Source organism: Dipodomys merriami, unplaced genomic scaffold (genome assembly GCF_024711535.1).
Source record: "Dipodomys merriami isolate MVZ:Mamm:240054 unplaced genomic scaffold, mDipMer1.0.p SCAF_613, whole genome shotgun sequence".
Taxonomy (NCBI): Eukaryota; Metazoa; Chordata; class Mammalia; order Rodentia; family Heteromyidae; genus Dipodomys; species Dipodomys merriami.
Window position 1 is genome coordinate 23,261 of NW_027206195.1, and position 19,995 is coordinate 43,255.

At 42.8% G+C, this 19,995-nt stretch overlaps 1 protein-coding gene across 1 annotated transcript in view; it reads left to right on the forward strand.

The window, feature by feature from the left end:
- Positions 1-19,995, forward strand: part of LOC138814805 (F-box only protein 42-like) — a 48,374-nt gene that overhangs the window by 13,428 nt on the left and 14,951 nt on the right. The window lies entirely within an intron of this gene.

The following is a 19,995-nucleotide window of genomic DNA, read 5'->3' on the forward strand; positions in this document are numbered from 1 at the left end:
GTATATATATATATGTATACACTTACACATATACATACACAAACACACACACTTTACTATTAGTATTGGTGTCATGCCCAAACCACTATGTTACTATGTGAATTCGTCTGTATGGTTTTCTCAAGTTCTAATGCAGGTGTGACGTGCTGTTTGGAATGAAGTTTAGGTAACAGTAGAACACAGAGTCGTGAGAACTGTAGTCAACTGACAGTTGCTATTGTCCCAGGCTAAGGTCGCTGAATATCTTTTGTTCTTGCCAGCTCAGATATCTGGGGAGTGTATAAGACATGCCTCTGCTAGTCACTCCTAACAACTCAGAAGTGTGGGAAGATTCCATAGGAGTTACACTTCTGCTCTGTCCCACTGTGTCAGAGTTCTGGCTGAAGAAAACTAGATTCTCTTTTTCTTTATGTTAACCTTTTAGAAGTAGGTTTTAAATTAAAGCACAGGGTTTTACTTTCTTCCTCAAGACAGGACAGTTTGAAATAACAGCTGTAAGAGTGGAGGGGCTAGTGCAAAGAAGAAATTGAGTCCTCTTAAGTTTTTATGTGTTGTGTTCTTGCTTGCAAGCTTTCCCCAAACATTCTGCTTTTGGCTTTGAAACTCAGTTGTAAGACTAGGGAGAACTGGTTTTCCTTGGAAGCCATTTCTTGTTTGTTTAGGCCTTGATTCTGCTTTGATGACTAGGTGGGACTTGCCTTTTAGAAAAGTCTGAGCTAAGAAAAAAAGCCAGAAGTGGAGCTGTGATTCTACTGGTGAAGTACTAGCCTTGAGCAAAAAAGCTCAAGGACAGCACCCAGACCCTGAGTTCTAGCCCCAAGATCTGCACAAACCCCCTCAACCCCCCCCCCCGCCACCAAAAAGAAAGTAGGAAAAAATGTAAGAGAATGTATGTTTGTGTATGCTGGTATTTGAACAGGCTTGTGTGCTTTCTAGGCAAGCACTCTACATTTGGTCCACACCTCTAGACCTTTTTCAGGTAGAGGCTCATACTTTAGCTTGGGTTGGTTTTGGACTGTGGTTTTCCTACCTGTATTTCCCTTGTAGCTAGTATTACAGTCATGAATCACCATACTTGGCTTGTTTATTGAGACGAGAGTCTCACTGACTTTTGCCTGGGTGGCCTTGAACTATTATCATTCAGATTTCTATTCCAGCTGGGCACCGGTGGCTCATGCCAGTAATCCTAGCTACTCAGGAGGCTGAGATCTGAGGATCATGGTTCAAAGCCAGCCTGGGCAGGAAAGTCCATGATACTCTTATTTCCAATAAACCACTAGAAAACTGGAAGTGCCACTGTGGCTCAAATGGTAGAGCGCTCGCCTTGAGCTGAAGAGCGCAGGGACAGTGCCCAGGTGAGTTCAAGCCCCATGACTACAAAAAACAAAAACAGATTTCCACCCGAGTGGCTTGGATTATAGAGCCATAAAATTATGATCTTATAGATCATAATGCCTCAGTGTTTTATACTTTGGGTAGTCTCCCTTTTGGGCCCTTCATCTCTGTTGTGCCTAATGCATGTTGCTTCATATCTGGAGGCAAAAGTCATAAAATGTGAAAATTTTCTCAATGTGAGCATCTGTCTCAATGTTCTGTGGCACCTGTACTGCTTCCTTTCTGTCTTGTGCATGGTCATTGTACGTGGGGTTGCAAATGGAGCTGTGGCTTTGGGACTTTTCTAGCCTGCTGCGAACTACTTAAGTTATTTATTTATTTAGTCGGTTGTGGGGCTTGAATTCTAGGCCTGGGCATTGTCCCTCAGCTCTTTAGCTCAAGACAAGCTCTCTACCACTTGAGCCACAGCACCACTTCCAGTTCTCTGGTGGTTAATTGGATATAAGAATCTCAGGACTTTTCCTGCCCCAGCTGCCTTTAAACCACGATCCTCAAATCACAGCCTTCTGAGTAGTTAGGATTACAGGTGTGAGCAAACAGCACCTGGCTATTTTTTTATTTTTATTTTTGTGCAGGTCCTAGGGTTTGAACTTGGGGCCTCAGAACTGCTAGACAGACAGGCAAGCAGATATTGTAGCACTTGAGCCATGTCTCCTAATCTTTTAAGTCATTTTCTAGCAGATTTTCTCAAAAAGAATCTAGTTTATTGTCAAACCCTAATCCAGTTAGAGCCTAGTTGTAGAGGAGAGAAAACTGAACTTTCCCAAATGTCAGCTTTAAAAAAAACAATAAAGAATCCTGTGAGATTCTGCTTCAGGCAGAAATCCCGTGGGAAGTTTCCCTGGGGGATTGTTTCTGTATGCTGTCATGAGTCCTGACCAAAGTTGCTTCCTAACTAAAACACCAGTGAATTTCCGAACAAAACTCAGTTGTTTGTGGGTGTTGGTGTGCCTGAGTCACCTGCTCATTTTAGTGCTGGGAGCTAGGTGGGTTGGGTAGTAGCTGAGAGGAGGGTGCCACCTTCTCCTTTGAGACAGTCTTGTAGCAAGTGAGCATGTGCAAGTAATAACTCCATTTGGAGCAGCCTTGATTGTTCTGGTCACAAAATACTAGCACTGTTTTGTAACAGCCAAGTACTTTCACCCTGGGTAATTGGGCATGAGTGTTGCTCTTTTTTGTACAAACACTCTGGGCTTTAGAACTTTTCAGATTAGGTTAGTCTTCAAAAGTGTAGCTCTTGGGCTGAGAATGTGGCTTAGTGGTCAAGTGCTTGCCTAGCATGCATGAAGCCCTGGGTTCAATTCCTCAGTACCACATCAACAGAAAAAGCCAGAAATGGCACTGTGGCTCAAGTGGTAGAGTACTAGCCTTGAGCAAAAGAAGCTCAGGGACAGAGTGCCCAGGTCCTGAGATCAAGCCCCAGGACTGGCCAAAAAAAAAAAAGTAGCTGTTAGGCTAGGAATGTACTCACTGGTAGAGCCCCTGCCTACCACAAGCAGGGCCTTACGTTCAGTCTCCAGCATCTCAAGGAAGGAAACAAAAAAGCAGAGCTGTTGGGAGAGTAAGAGGCTGGAGCAGGCAATGGGGTTAGGAGTGGGGTCTTGGTAGAGAATGTTAGTTTAGTGGATGTCTTTTTTACTTGTGTATTTGGTTATATCATCAGGAGCCTAGAACATTTTAGTTTTGGTTGGTACTTTAGCTGAAGCTGGGCATAACAAAATATCATAGACTAGGTGACTTAAACGATAGAAATCTGGTGTGTATGTGTCCACACACGTGTGTGTGTGTGTGTGCACGTGCTCCAATCTTGGGACTTTAACTCAGGGCCTGAGTGCTGTCCCTGAGCTTTGTTTGCTCAAGGCTGGTAGGCTACCATTTGAGCCACAGTTCCACTTCCAGCTTTTTTTTTTTTTCCTGTCCGTCATGGGGCCTGAGCTCTGGGCCTGGGCGCTGTCCCTCAGCTCTTTAGCTCAAGGCTAGCACTCTACCACTTGAGCCATAGCACCACTTCTAGCTTTTATTTTTTGCTTATGTGGTGCTAAGGAATCGGACCCAGGGCCTAATGCGTGCAAGGCAAGCATTGTACCACTGAGCCACCTTCCCAGCCCCACTTCCAGCTTTTGGTGGTTAATTGAAGATAAGAGTTTCGCAAGGGCTGGGAAGGTGGCTCAGTGGTACAGTGCTTGCCTTGCATGCATGAGGCCCTGGGTTCGATTCCTCAGCACCACATAAGCAGAAAAAGCTGGAAGTGGTGCTTGGCTCCAGTGGTAGAGCACTAACCTTGAGCTGAAGAGCTGAGGGACAGCGCCCAGGCCCAGAGTTCAGGCCCCATGACTGGCAAAAAAAAAAAAGAAGTATTCCCTTTGGAAGTGAAGGGGTAATGGATAGTGGATAGCTACAGTTAGTATTTCTGAGACATTTCCAGAGATAAGAACTTCTTAGGGAGCTTATTGTAAAAGTAAAGAAATGGAAAAATAAGCAAGCAAACATTAAAGCTGCTTTTTTTCTTCTCAAAAAAATCGTTAATGGGCTGGGAAGGTGGCTCAGTGGTAGAGCGCTTGCCTTGCATGCCTGAGGCCCTGGGTTTGATTCCTCAGCACCACATAAGCAAAAAGAGAAAACCAGAAGTGGCGCTGTGGCTCAAGTGGTAGAGCACTTAAGCTGAAGAGCTGAGGGACAGTGCCCAGGCCCAGAGTTCAGGCCCCACGACTGGACCAAAAAAAAAAAAAAAAAAATCATTAAGTAGTTGTACAAAGGGACCAGAGCTACTTTAAACAGACTTTTTTCCCCTCCGAAGGCCTAACAGATAAGGACTGGAGGTAGTGAGTGGCATTAAATAATAGAGAGACCCTGGGCAACAAGGACAAATGGGAGGAGCTGAAAACAGACTTTTGTGGATACAGATTAATGAGCAAGAGTGTGGGTAGAGCACGTGTTACGGGGGGAATGAGGTCAAAGGGGAAAGGCAGATGAATGGTGAGAGGAAGCATGGGCTGGTGTAGTCGTAATCAATATACATATGTGAAAACTGAACCAGTAAATTGATGAGTGGAGTTAGGAGAAATTGGGAAAGAATGATGAAGGGAGTGATCTTGACCAAGATGCATTGTGCTGACAAGCTGACATGTTGAATTGAAACCCTTTGTACAAATACCTAAGGGTAATAAAGATAGCTGGGGCACTGCTGGCTTTCTTATGCCTATAATCCTATCTACTCATAGGGCTGAGAGCTGAGAATCTGGGTTCAAAGCCAGCTCAGGCAGGAAAGTCTTTGAGACTCTTATTGTAAGGTCTACACAGACCTTACGCTTACCTCAATTAACTTCTAGGAAAAAAAAAAACAAAAAATGGAAGTGGTGCTGTGGTTCAAAGTATCAGAATCTAGACTTGAGTAAAAGCACTCAGGGACAATACCTGGACCCTGACTTTAAGCCCCACAGCCAGCAACAAAAACAAAAAAAATAACAAAAATAGTTTGAGATATATAAATGTAGGGTTTATATTTTAAAGAACACCTTTGCTGCTGTTTAGGAAATCAAGGAAGGCAACTAAGTAAAGCAGAGAGAACTCTCAAACTGAAAATAAGAAGTGAGAGACTGGCAAGTTAGATTAAGTCATATGAATGAGCAGAGATAAAAAGCAATAGATATATATGCTTGAGCTGCATTTTTAAACTAAAAGTTACCAAAACTTGTTGATGGATTGATACGGGATCAGAGATAAGACCAATCAGGACAGATGTATTTTAGGCTTGTGTGTGAGATAGAGGGTGATACCATGTGCTGAAGTGGAGAATAAACCAGAGAGAAGTTTGATTTTGATCCCCATGAAGCAGTTAAATAGTAATTTCACAGTTAACTAGTTGTTGTTAGAGTTTGGCATTAAAAGAAACCTTGAGGGCTGGGAAGGTGGCTCTGTTGTAGGGCGCTTGCCTTGCATGCCTGAGGCCCTCGGTTCGATTCCTTAGCACCACATAAGCAAAAAGAAAAAAGCCGGAAGTGGCGCTGTGGCTCAAGTGGTAGAGCGCTAGCCTTGAGCTGAAGAGCTGAGGGACAGCACCCAGGCCCAGAGTTCAGGCCCCACGACCAGACCTAAAAAAAAAAAAAACAAAATAACAAAAAAAAAAACCTTGACTACCTTGACATAGCATTGTCCTGCTTTCTGTGCGGTTAAACTGCCCTCACCCTATACTTGTTTCTGCAACAAATACTTAGATTGCTTACTTACAGTATTGTTCTTATGTTGGCCATATATGAGTTAGTGACAGACAAAAATACCAGCCTTAATGGAGATCACAATCAAATAAGGGAAAACAGAGATTAAAAATGACAAATGTAGTGTGGCCCTGAGTTCAAACTGCAGTACCAGATAGAGAAAAGAAAGATAAATAAGCTGGATGTGGTGTCAAATACCTATAATTCTGATACTCAAAAGGCTGAAGCAGGAGGCTAGCGGGTTCAAATTAGAAATTAGCATGGGCTAAATAGCAAGACCTTGTCTCAGAAAAACTAATCAAAATATGTAATATAGAATGTTAAATAGTAACAAAGGACAGCCACCATTTTGTCATATCATTGCTAAATGACTCCATGTTCTTGAACGTGTGTGTGTGTGTGTGTGTGTGTGCGCGCGTGCGTGCAACAGAGGGAAGCCAGGAGGAGGACGCAGAATAAATGGGAAACAGAACAACACACAACAAAGGGGCCCCATCAGCTGCACTGGACATAGAAGAAAAAGAACTAAGCAATCCAAAGGCAGTGATGAGAAGGGCGGAATGAGAGGGAAAGAGGGAACAGCTTACACTAAGCAAAGGAAAGAAATGTAAACATCACCTGATGTGGAAGAAATAATTGTATTGTCGAAGCTCATAGAATTCATAAACTTTGTAGACTATGATAAAGATAATTTGCCTTGTGAAGGTTAAAATGTGTTTGCGACTTTAAGTATCACTATTCCACAATGCTGTGAAATATGTGAAATTTATGTAATCACCTAATCTCAATTAAAAAGAACAAAGAAAAGAAAAGTGAGAGAAGGGATGGGTTAGGAGCGATGGGTGACAATGTTGTCAGACACCTTGTATTCATATACTGTTTTGTAGAATCGGAACTTCTTTGTACAACTACTTATAATAATAATAATAATAATGTTAAAAAAAGAAAAAAAATGTTAAATAGTGATAAATGCTGTGGAAAAGCTACAGCATGATTAGGGAGGTTATAATAGGGGAATCATAACTAAGGGACCATGGAGAAGGTGGGCAGAACAAAGACTTGACAAAGGATGAGGAGTGCACAGGCCCAGAGGTGGGAGTGTGCTTGTCATAGTGAAGAGATCCTGTGAGGAATTCAGTGTGTCTACAGCAAGTAAACAGATTATATGGGACAAAGAACTACCTTCAAGCCAGTACTGGTGGCTCACACCTGTAATCCTAGCTACTCAGGAAGCTGAGATCTGAGGATCTCAGTTCAAAGCCAGCCCGGGCAGGAAAGTATGTGAGACTCTTTTTTTGTTGTTGTTGTTGTTGTTTTTTGGGTCCAGTCATGGCGCCTGAACTCTGGGCCTGGGCGCTGTCCCTCAGCTCTTCAGCTCAAGGCTAGCGTTCTACCACTTGAGCCACAGCGCCACTTCCAGCTTTTTTCTTTTTTTGCTTATGTGGTGCTGAGGAATCAAACCCAGGGCCTCTGGCATGCAAGGCATGCGCTCTACCACTGAGCCACCTTCCCAGCTCCAGTATGTGAGACTCTTATGTCCAATTAACCACCAGAAAACTGAAAGTGGTGTTGTGGCTCAAGTGGTAGAGCGCTTCCCTTGAGCTGAAGAGTTCAGGGACAGCACCCAGGCCCAGAGTTCAAGCCCCACAACCTAAAAAAAAAAAAAAAAAACGAAAAACCACCTGCAGTATCATTTTTTATTTATTTTTTATTTTTATTTTTTGCCGGTCATGGGGCCTGAACTCTGGGTCTGGGCGCTGCCCCTCAGCTCTTCAGCTCAAGGCTAGCTCTCTACCACTGGAGCCACAGCACCACTTCTGGCTTTTTCTGTTTATGTGGTGCTGAGGAATAGAACCCAGGGCCTCATGCTTGCAAGGCAAGCACTCTACCACTGAGCCACCTTCCCAGCCCCCTGCAGTATCATTTATGTGTAATCTTCTGGACATTGTGAGGACTTTGCTGTATTGTTTAAGTGAAATGACAAGACAGATTTCAGAGAAGAGCCTGTGTAGGAAGGTGGTGTAGAGGTGGAGGTGACAACTTGAACTAGGTGTCAATAGGAAGAGAAGAAAAAATTTGAGAGCCAAAGATATTTGCCCATGGTTAGGTATAGAATGAAAGGAGAGGAGTTAAAAATAACTCTTCTCGTGTTCATCTTTGTACCATTTTGTCTTGTCTGGGTTGGCACTGAACCATGATTCTCAGATCTCAGCCTCCCAAGTCTTTGAAAAGGTACACTTGTCATTAATGGAGATGGAAGGCCATGGGCAGGAAAGGTAAAAAATTCTGTTTGACACGTGAAGTTTGAGCTTGAGGCCCAGATTTCAAATCTCAGTACCACCGTAAAAGGGAAGAAACATGAGTAAGTTTAAAATGCCTAGGTGGGCAAGTAGGTACCTGGAATTCAGAGGAAACTTATAGGCCAGAGACACAATTTAGGGATCATTAAGCATCTCTAGATGGATTTAAATGACCAAGGGATTGAGTGAAGATAGAGAAGACATCTAAAGACTTAAGTCCAGGGGACTCCATTTGGAGTTCAGGAGACCAGAAAAGGTACATCTAAGGTAGAACAGAAACAGTGTGACATCTGGGATACATAGTACTTGGAAAGTGTTTCCAGTAGAAGAGGACATGATCAACTATGTCATTTGTAGCTAAGAGGTCATCACATGAGAGCTGAGAACTGCCTTAGATTTACTAAGATGAGCATAGTAGATGAGTGATAAAAACCTATTGGAGGGCTGGGAAGATAGCTCAGTGGTAGAGCGCTTGCCTTGCATGCCTGAGGCCCTGGGTTCGATTCCTCAGCACCACATAAGCAAAAAGAAAAAAGCCGGAAATGGCGCTGTGGCTCAAGTGGTAGAGCGCTAGCCTTGAGCTGAAGAGTTAAGGGACAGCGCCCAGGCCCATAGTTCAAGGCCTCACGACCGGACCCCAAAAAAAAAAAAAAAAACCTATTGGAATAGTTTTAAGTTTTTTTTGTTTTTGTTTTTGCCAGTCCTGAGGCTTGAACTCAGGGCCTGTAGCTCTGTCCCTGAGCCTCTGTGTGCTCAAGGCTAGCGCTCTACCACTTCTGGCCTTTACTATTTATGTGGTACAGAGAAATTGAACCCAGGGCTTCACGAATGCTAGGCAAGCACTCTACCACTAAGCCACATTCCAGACCTGGAATGTGTTTTGTTTTGTTTTTTTTAAATAGCTACAGGCTTCATGCCTGTAGTCCTACCTATTTAGGAGGCTGAGATCCGAGGATAGATTTGAAGCCAGCCTGCATAGCAGAGTCCTTGAATCTCTTTATCTCCAATTAAATCACAGAAAAAGCTGGAATTGGTGTTATGGCTCAAGTGGTAGTGTGCTAACCTTGATCAAAAGAGCTCAGGGACAGTGCCCAGGCCTAAAGTTCAAGCCTTAGGATCAACAAAAAATAAAATGGAGCTGGGTGCTGGTAGCTCATACCTGTAATTCTAACTGCTCAGGAGGTTGAGATCTGAGGATGGGGTTTCAAGGCCAGCCCCAGCAGGCCAATATGTGAAACTTTTACCTCCAGTTAGCCAGCAAAGTTACAAATCGAAGTGTAGCTCAAAGTAATAGAATGCCTGGGGAAAAAGCCAAGCAAGTGTGTGGGGCCCTGAGTTCAAGTCCCAGCACCAGCACCAAAAGAGAGAGAGAGAGAGAGAGAGGTGTAAAGACAGTTTAAACAGGGCTAGGAAGGTGTCTCAGTGGTAGAGTGCTTGCCTTGCATGCATGAGGCCCTCGGTTTGATTCTTCAGCATCACATAAGCAGAAAAAGCTGGAAGTGGTGCTGTAGCTCAAGTGGTAGAGCACTAGCCTTGAGATGAAGAGCTGAGGGACAGCGTTCAGGCCCAGAGTTCAGGCCTCACAACTGACAAAAAAAAAAAAAAAAAAAAAAAGAACATCTTAAACAACACATTTTTAATTTAGAGGTATTTCGCTGTAAAGAAGTTCAAAGAAGCTGGGCGCCGGTGGCTCACGCCTGAAATCCTAGCTACTCAGGAGGCTGAAATCTGAGGATTACGGTTCAAAGCTAGCCTAGGGGGCTGGGAAGGTGGCTCAGTGGTAGAGTGCTTGCTTTGCATGCATGAGGCCCTGGGTTCGATTCCTCAGCACCACATAAGCAAAAAGAAAAAAGCCGGAAGTGGCGCTGTGGCTCAAGTGGTAGAGCACTAACTAGCCTTGAGCTGAAGAGCTGAGGGACAGCGCCCAGGCCCAGAGTTCAGGCCCCACAACCGGACCGCCCCCCCCCCCCCCAAAAAAAAAAGCTAGCCTGGGCAAGAAAGTCCATGAAACTCTTATCTCCAGTAAACCACCAGGAAACCGGAAATGGTGCTGTAGCTCAAGTGGTAGAGCGCTAACTTGAGCTGAAGAGCTGAGGGACAGCGCTCAGGCCCAGAGTTCAAGCCCAGGACCAACAAAAAAAAAAAAAAGAAAAAAGAAATAGTTCAAAGAAATGAGCTGCTATTTGGAAGTTGATGTAATTGAGGGCTAAGTTTTGTGGTATGGGGATCAAACCCAGGGCACTGTTAGGCAAGTGCTCTAATACCACTGAACTATATCCCAGTGCTCCCCTTCCATAACAGATTTTGTAGCATGTTTATATGCTAATGGAAATGATCTAGGGGGAGGACCTAGTTTTGAGTAAAGGGCGAGAACTGATAGGACAATGCTTTATTGGTAAGAAAAGTGGGACCCATTGAGGGACTGACTGGAGATGGATGGGGAGCAGCAGCTCTGTAGGAACAAGAGGGAATATGTGTCTACAGATGGGGGAGGCGAAGGAGGGGAGTAGGAACTGGTATAGTTCTCTACTTATTTATCTATCACTCAGATAAAAGTCATTGAGGGTAGAACAGAAGCCATTGTCCATCCACACCAGTGGTTGTACATATATAGTGTGTACATAATTCTGGCCTTTACCAAGTGGTTCCAGGAAGTTGAATGTTTCACCTTCTTATGTTGTACAATGTTAACACTTTTCATTCTTAATCAAATTTGTTTGGCACAGCCTGTGTTCAGTTCCCAAAGCAAATAAGCCATTTGGGCAGGTACCTTGAACCACATTTTTTGAAATGAGTTACCCTTTATTCAAACTGAAGTTAATTTTAGCCTCTGTTTAATATAGTTATTATCAAATTGTTTAAATAGGGATACAAGTGGACCCATTGCAGCAATGAGATATATAAGAGGTTATGTTGAAAAATGAACTTTACAACTTTGTGTGTGTGGGGGGGGGGAATGGGAAGGGATGGGAAGGGGAAACAAAGGAGGAGGCAACAATGCTTAATAAGGTAATTGTAACCAGTAATTGCCCAGGTAATTGTAACCCCTCTGTACGGTATTTTCACAATTAAAAAAAATATATATATATAGTTAATAATTTCATAGCCTTTTTCAGTTTCTTTACTTTCACATGCAATTGTATAAGTAATGGCTGTGGGTTCTAGCCCTTTGTTTTATTTAGAAGAATGTACTGAAGGACAGAGATATACAGCCTGTTCTGCTTTTGGCCCTGCCACTCAGCTACTTGCCTCTGAACTTCACATCTGCAGTCTCTGGGCCTCAATTTCTTTCTCTGTTAAAAGAGAAAGAATCCAGGTGCCAGTGGCTCACATCTGTAATCCTAGCTATTCAGGAGGCTGAGATCGAGAATTGAGGTTCAAAGTCAGCCCGGGCTGACATATTAAAGTATGTGAGATTCTTATCTCCAATAAAACTACCAGAAAACCGGAAATGGTGATGTGGCTCAAGTGGTAGAGTGCTAACCTTGAACTGAAGAGCTGAGGGAAGCACCCAGGCTCAGAGTTCAAGCCCAGGACTGACCCAAAAAAAGAGAGAAAGAGGTAAGTTCACAGTTCTTCAGAAAACAGATAAAACAGATCATCTCCAACTACATCATCAAGAAGTTACTTAGGTGGTAGATTCCTTGGCCCCTTAACACAGTAAACTTGGGCTTGGGAATATGATGTTGCCCCTGCATTTAAAAAAAAAAAAAAAAAAAAGCCGGGCGCTGGTGGCTCACGCCTGTAATCCTAGCTATTGAGGAGGCTGAGATCTGAGGATCGCGGTTCAAAGCCAGCCCGGGCAGGAGAGACCGTGAGACTCCTATCTCAAATAAACCACCAGAAAACCGGAAGTGGTGCTATAGCTCAAGTGGTAGAGCGCTCGCCTTGAACTGAAGAGCTGAGGGACAGTGCCCAGGCCCAGAGTTCAAGCCCCACGACCGACACAAAAAAAAAAAAAAAAAAAAAAAAAGAAAATATCCCAGTTGAATCTAAATATAACTAAATTTTAGAAATCGTGACTGTCTACTTGCTTTCTTATTGTGCCATCTCTGACTTTACTCAGTGTTATCACAGTGTACCAGGTGGATGTGTAATGTGCTATACTAACCTTTTCAACTATCCTGTGCTCTCTTAGCAGCTTTGTAGAAATGGCCACATTTTACCTCAGTCAGAAGTGGCCTGTGGGCTGGGAATGAGGTTTAGTGGTAGAGTGCTTGCCTAGCATGCATGAAGCCCTGGGTTCGATTCCTCAGTACCACATAAATAGAAAAGGCCAGCAGTGGTGCTGTGGTTCACATGGTAGAGTGCTAACTATGAGCAAAAGAAACTCAGGGACAGTGCCCAGGCTCTGAGTTCAAGATCCAGGACTGGCAAAAAAAAAAAAAAAATGAAGTGGCCTGTGTTTTAGATAGTACATATGGACCATGAGAGGGCTTTAAAGGTGGGTGTTGGTTCTTTATATATACCATCTAACCTTCCTCATTAGGATCATAGAACAGTTATCCCCCTTTATAGATAAAGAGATTGATACTCAAAACTGCCTACTGATTCACAAGATCACAAAGCTATTAATAGAGCAGAGACCAAAACCCAAGATTTTGTCTCTAAAGTTTATTTCTTTCTCCCAGCTCATGCTGTGAATAGTTTTAGTTTTTCTATGACTATTTTCCTTTTTAGGAGGGGAGGCAATGCTGGCAGGGTTTTGCTATTTGTTTAGCCCAGACTGGCTTCAAACGTGAGATATACCTGCCTCGGCCTCCCTCTTGCTGAAATTATAGGCATGAACTATCCTGGTCATCAGCTTCTTTTTTAAATTACTTTGTTGTTTTAGAGGCGATATACAGTGGGATACATACATACATCAGGTAAAAAGTACATTTCCTTTTGCATAGTATCTTCTGTTCTCTCATTCTCTCACATTCCCTCCCTCCTACCTTTTCCATGTGAGTTGCTTGGTTCACTTTCATCAATATTCAGTGCAGCCAGTAGGCTCTGCTGCTGCACTTGTTCACCCATTTTCCATTGATTCTATACCCTACCCGCACCTTCCCACAGCTGTGCACATATATACACCATATATGACGTAATGAATACAGAGTCATCAGAAAATGAAAAGACAAATTAAGAAAATGGTTCCTTTGGAGTTTGTTTCAGTGTGTATATTATATATATATTACATAAGTGTGTGTGTATGTGTATGTGTGTATGAAGAGGCGATTGGGTATTACAACTTGGTGATTTTCTTCTAAGACTATATATTCTTTTGGTCTCGCTGTATATGGGCATATATAATCCTGTATAATTTGTCATATCCCATTGGGTTTTAAATCTAACTTCTGTATATCAGGAGAACATGCACTGTTTGTCTCTAATCTTGGTTTACCTCCCTCCCTCAACATGATTTATTCTAGTTTCATCCATTCCCCTGTGAATGATATCCATCTTCCTTCCTTCTTTCCTCTTTCTTTTTTTCCTTCTTTCTTTTTTTTTCTTTCTTTCTTCCTTTCTTTCTTTCCTTCTGAGTGGTTTCTTAGAGATACGAGTCTCATGGACTTTCCTGCCTAGGCTGCCTTTGAACCTCAATCCTCAGATCTCAGCCTCCTGAGTAGCTAGGATAGATAATAGGTGTGAGCCACCAGTGCCTGGCTTGACATTATTCTTTCTAATAGCTGTGTAAATACCAGTATATTGGTATCATGGTTTTTGGATTCATTCATCTATCATGGGGCATCTGAGTTGTTTTCATATCTTGGATATTGTGAATAGTGCAGCAATGAACATGGATGTACAGGTGTCCTTGTCATATCCTGGTTCATGATACTCAGGGTAGATGACTAGGAGTGGTATGGCTAGGTCATAGGGAAGGTTTATGTTTAGTTTTTTTTGGTGGGGGGGGCGGTGTCGGTCGCGGGGCTTGAAGTCTTGGCCTGGGCGCTGTCCCTGCGCTCTTTAGCTCAAGGCTAGTGCTCTACCATTTGAGCTACAGCGCCACTTCCAGTTTTCTAGTGGTTTATTGGAGATAAGAACCTCACGGACTTTACTGCCCAGGCTGGCTTTGAACCTCGCTCCTCAGATCTCAGCCTCCTGAGTAGCTAGGATTACAAGTGTGAGCCACCGGCGCCCAGCTTATGTTTTTAGTTTTTTGAGGACCCTCCAGACTGCTTTCTAGAGAGGTTGTATTAGTTTACATTCCTCCCAGCAGTACAGTAGGGTTCTTTTTCTCCACATCACCACTAGCATTTATTATCCAAATTTAGAATATTAGCCAGTCGAACTGTGTTAAGATGGTATCTCAGGGTTGTTTTGACTTGCCTTTCTTTTACAACCAAGGATAATGAACATTTTCTCATTTGCTTCTTTGTCATTCTTCTTCTTCTGAGATGTTTCTTCTTAGCTCCCTTGCCCATTTAATGATTGATTTATTAAGTTTGGGAAAGGTTAGTTCCTTGAAGTTCCCCGTATATATTGGATATTAGCCCTTTGTCTGATACATTGGTGATAAAGATCTTTTCCCAATAGGTTGGCTGTCTTTCTAGTTTAGTAGCTATGTCTTTAGTTGTGCAGAAACTTCTTATTTTAATGTAGTTCCATTTGTCGAGTCTCTCCTATCTCTTGTGTCCCTGGGACTCTATTCAGGAAGTTCCTGCCTGTGCCTATACGTTCTAACGCATTACCAGTTTTGTTTTGGTTTTTTTTTTTGGTCATGGGGCCTGAACTCTGAGCCTGGGCGCTGTCCCTCAGCTCTTCAGCTCAAGGCTAGCGCTCTACCACTTGAGGCACAGCACCACTTCTGGCTTTTTTCTTTTTGCTTATGTGATGCTGAGGAATTGAACCCATGGCCTCAGGCATGCAAGGCAAGCGCTCTACCATTGAGCCAACTTCCCAGCCCACCAGGTTTTTAATTTTTCAAATAAACATTGTGTGTGTGTGTCACTGTGTGTATGTGTGTGTGTGTGTGTGTGTGTGTGTGTGTGTGTGTGTGTGTGTGTGTGTGTGTGTGTGTGTGTGTGTGTAGTGCACGTGTTTGCACTCATCCTCAGGCTTAAACCCAGGGTCTGAGCTTTTGTTCTCAAGGCTAGCGTTTTATCCCTTGAGCCACAGTTCTGCTTCCAGAACTTTTTGGTGTTTAATTGGAGATCAATCTCATGGACTTTTCTGCCCAGGCTAGCTTTGAACTGTTATCTTCAGATTTCAGCCTCCTGAACTAGCTACCTGTGCCCAGTTCAAATAGATTTTTTTTTTTTTGGTTGGTCATGGGGCTTGAACTCTGGGCCTGGATGCTGTCCCTCAGCTCTTCAGCTCAAGGTGAGCACTCTACCACTTGAGCCACACCATTTCCGGTTTTCTGGTGGAGATAAAAGTCTCATGGAGTTTCCTGCCTGGCTGGCTTTGAACCGTGATCCTCAAATATCAGCCTCTTGAGTAGCTGGGATTACAGGTGTGAGCCAGTGGCACCCTGCCTTCAAATAGATTTTTTTAAATTTATTTTTGTCAGTTATGGGCCTTGAACTCAGGACCTGGCACTGTCCCTGAGCTTCTTTGTGTTCAAGACTAGCGCTTTACCACTTGAGCCATAGAGCCACTTCCAGTTTTTCATTGGTTAATTGGAGATAAGAGTTTCATGGAGACTTTTCTGACTGGGCTCTCTTTGAACCATGATCCTCAGATCTCAGCCTCCTGAGTAGCTAGGTTTACAGGCATGAACCACTGGCACCCGGCTCAAATAGATTTTTATAATTACCATATATTCCTTATCATTTTTTCTATCATTGACATTTTGAGTTAGTATAGTATACAGTGAAAATTAATAAACCAATATTGATATGATATACTGACCTTATTCATGGATTTGTTACAGTGTTTTGACCAAGCACAGTCAAAGATTCAGAAAAAAAATTTCTACACATTCATTATGCAACTCGGTTGATGTGGAGAAGTACCCAGACTTGTGTTGTTAGTTGTGTTTAAATCATTTTGTGATCTGCTGAGTGTTATTAATTTTGTGAAAACCTACCTCCCAAAAAGGAAGGTGAAAGTGAATGTGCTTAATTCCTTTCCCCTCTCCCTCTTTTCCCTTCTTGCCTTCCTTCTTGGTTTGAACTCTAGTGCCTCAAGCTAATATCTAGCCTTTCCCTCATGGCTGATGCTTTAGCCACAGCTCCATTTTCAGCTTTATTGTGGTTGTTTGGAGATTAGCATCTCTTGGCTTTATGTACCCAGGCTGGCCCCAAACCTTGATTCTCATATCACAACTCTCTTGAGTAGCTAAGATTATAGGCATGAGCTACTAGTGCCCAGCTTGGATTTTTTTCTTCACTATCAAATGTATTAACTACAAATGTGTTAATTTATTACGTGTAAGTATCCACATTTGGTTTGCTTTACTTATGTATAACATTTTCATTAGTTCCTCACTTGATTTGCTTTACTTATAGAAAACTGTTTTGTAGGTTTAATTCCTCACACCATATGTGTTTTTGGCCTATGTAAACCTTGTACTAGCTTCATTCGGGGCTGCAAGTCTTTGGGACTTGCAATTGCTGGCATTTTAATAAAGACTCCCAATTCAACCTCTTAAAGTGTGGCTTCTCTGTATGTCGCTGATCAGATTCCTGTATAACATTCCCATATAACATTAATACCTATCCTTAACACTTTTCCAGTTGAAAATACAGCATCATTTGACTTTCAGTCATTGGCTCAAACTCATGAGCCTATCTTATAACTGTCAAAACAATATCTTGAGGAAGAAGCCCATTGTGTCTTTGAGAATAAGCAGTAACTTTCCTTGGACTTCTTAGCTTTCAGATCTATACACTGTGACCCTGACTGCCTACCTTCTTGACAAGCAGTCTTTGGATGCTCACAAGTTCTCTGCAGTAAACCTCTCAAATCATCCAGTACTGTTTCTGTTCATTATCAGGTCATGTTACTACTTTGTAACTGTAGTTTTTTTTATTACCATAATATACTTTCTTTTCCATGATGCCTTATCTCTGCATATCTCCAACACTATCTATATCTGTTGACTTTATGTCCTAAGTGAAATTGTGGCAGCTAATCATAAAAGGAGAAAACAAACAACTTTATCCCTGAGTTTTCTAATGGTTCCCCTAAATGACCCTATTAGATTCTAGTACAATTAGCAATACTAGGGATCAACTCCTGCTGGGTCATCTTGTAATTGTTTATTCTTAGTTGTTTATAATTAGTATCAGGCCAGTTTCTCAGGCTTTCTAGCTCTTGTCCCTTCGAGGGGTTTTGTAAAGAATCTACAGGATGTTCTGGCAGATGCTGATAGGTCATTTATTGACTTACAGGTATCAACTTGAATTCTAGGAGGCTACTTGTTTTTGTTCCAGTCCTGGGGCTTGAACTCGGGGGCTGAGCACTGTCCCTGAGCTTTTGTATGCAAGGTTAGCACTCTGCCACTTGAATCACAGCTCCATTTCCAGTTTTTCAGTGGTTAATTGCAGATAAGAGGCTCACAGATTTTCCTGCCTAGGCTGATTTCAAGCCATGATCCTCAGATCTCAGCCTCCTGAATACCTAGGATTACAGGTGTAAACCAGTAGCACCTGCCTTAGGAGGCTACTTTGTCCTTTCTAAAAAGCTCAAAAGCTAGCTTTCTCTCATCCTTTATTTCAGAGATGAACTCTTTCCTCTTCTCCCCTCCCCTCCTTTTTCAGTACTGGTATTCACATTCACTAGGTATACACTCACTGTATAGCTGATCCATGCCTTTACCATGAACTCTTAAACAATGCTTTGATTCTTCTTTTCAGATAAGGAGTGCCCTTGATAATGTCCTCTATTCCATAATTCTTTCTGGTTGTGATTTTGTGTTTAACTTGGCTTTGACTCTATCCCATTTTAATCCAATTGCCTAATCTTAAAATATAACTTGTAATTCTGTTTATATATATAAGATATAGAGTAGTTGCAATTTTTTTGTTGTTGAGGAATAGGTTCTTCTTATTCTTATAATAGGAAAGATTTCTGGGGAATGCTGTACTGGAGTTTGAACTCAGGGCCTCATGCTTGGTAGGCAGGTGAAGAAATTTATTTATTTATTTATTTATTTATTTATTTATTTATTTATTTATTTATTTATTTATTTATTTATTGGGTCCGGTCGTGGGGCCTGAACTCTGGGCCTGGGCGCTGTCCCTCAGCTCTTCAGCTCAAGGCTAGCACTCTACCACTTGAGCTACAGCGCCACTTCCGGCTTTTTTTCTTTTTGCTTATGTGGTGCTGGGGAATCAAACCCAGGGCCTCAGGCATGCAAGGCAAGCGCTCTACCACTGAGCCACCTTCCCAGCCCCAGAAATTTAATTTTTTATTGTGCCAGTCCTGGGACTTGAATTCAAGACTTCAGGTTTTTGTTTTGTTTTGTTTTTTGTTTTTGGGTCCAGTCATGGGGCCTGAACTCTGGGCCTGGGTGCTGTCCCTCAGCTCTTCAGCTCAAGGCTAGCACTCTACCACTTGAGTCACAGCGCCACTTCTGACTTTTTTTTTTTCTTTTTTGCTTATGTGGTGCTGGGGAATCGAACCCAGGGCCTCAGGCATGCAAGGCAAGCGCTCTACCACTGAGCCATCTTCCCAGCCCAGGAATTTAAATTCTATGAGTTTCGTTGTTTCCTAGATAAAGTACTCCATGCTATGTGGTAACATGGGAGCACAGCTTATAGTTTACTAGCTTTGATAAGTTATCTTCCCCAACAGTATTGTACTTCATAAAATTGTACGTTCAGTAAAATGTACAACTCTTGCAGGTTTTCTAATGGATGTATACGGCTGTGTGTAGGAAAGATAAAGTTTTCTTCTACTCTCATACTACTGGGCAGCATAGGTCACTTCAGTGTCCTTAAAAGGTATAGGGATTTCTCCTCAGTAGCAAGCAGGAGTCAGTTCTGCAGCTAGGGTCACACTAGGTAGCCTGTAATTCAAGTCAGTTCTGATACCTTCTGAATGGGGACAGTTGTCAGGGCCCACAGGTTCAGGGATAGGTTGCAAGCCTGTCCCTGCTTCAGATACTAATCTCAAGCCCCTGTGCTTCTAACTGACAAGCTGTGAACTGGGGCTTCCATAGCCCCCTTTTCAGGTTCAAGTGGCTCACAAAACAGAAGAAAACATGTAGTGCTGGGTGCCAGTGGCTCATGCCTGTAATCCTAGCTACTCAGCAAGCTGGGATTGAGGATCTTGGTTCGAAGCCAGCCCAGGCAGAAGAATCCCCGTGAGACTCTCATCTCCAATTAACTACTAAAAAAAAAAAAAACAACGAAGTGACTCTGTGGTTCAAGTGGTAGAGTGCTGACCTTGAGCAAAAGAGCTCAAGGACAGCACCTAGGCCTCAAGTTGAAGCCCCACAACCAACAAAAACAAAAATCCCAACACCTGTAGCAGCTTATTATAAAGCATATAGATGAAGAGATGCATATGTGGGCAGAGACCCTGCAGGGATCTCCGTCTGTACCATTAGATATCCAGACTCTCCAGAACTCTGCTTTTAGAGCTTTTATGGAGAGTTTGTTGTGTAGCTAAGCTAATAGGCTGCATAGGGAAACCCCGCTAGATCTATCTATAGATTCTTATTATTCTCTGTGTGGTGGCATTCCTATCTCGCAGGAACAGGGCAAGACCCCTTTAAAAGAAAAATTTGGACTGGTGATGTGAATCAAGTGGTAGATTGCCAATTATCCAAGCACGCCAAGTGAATGTATGAGGCCTTGGCATATGCGTGTGTACACACACAGACACACACAATGAGAATCTTATTATCTACTATTAGACATAAAGGTCAGATAGTTGGGTGCCAGTGGCTCATGCCTGTGATCCTAGCTACTCAGGAGGCTGAGATCTGAGCATCGCGGTTCAAAGCCAGCCCAGGCAAGAAAATCCATGAGACTCTTATCTCCAATAAACCACTAGAAAAAGCCGGAAGTGGTACTGTGGCTCAAGTGGTAGAATGCTCGCCTTGAGCTGAAGAGAACAGGGACAGCACCCAAGCCCAGATTTCAAGCACCACAACCGACCAAAAAAAAAAGTCTAAAACAAAAAGGTTCTTATGACCCACCATGTAG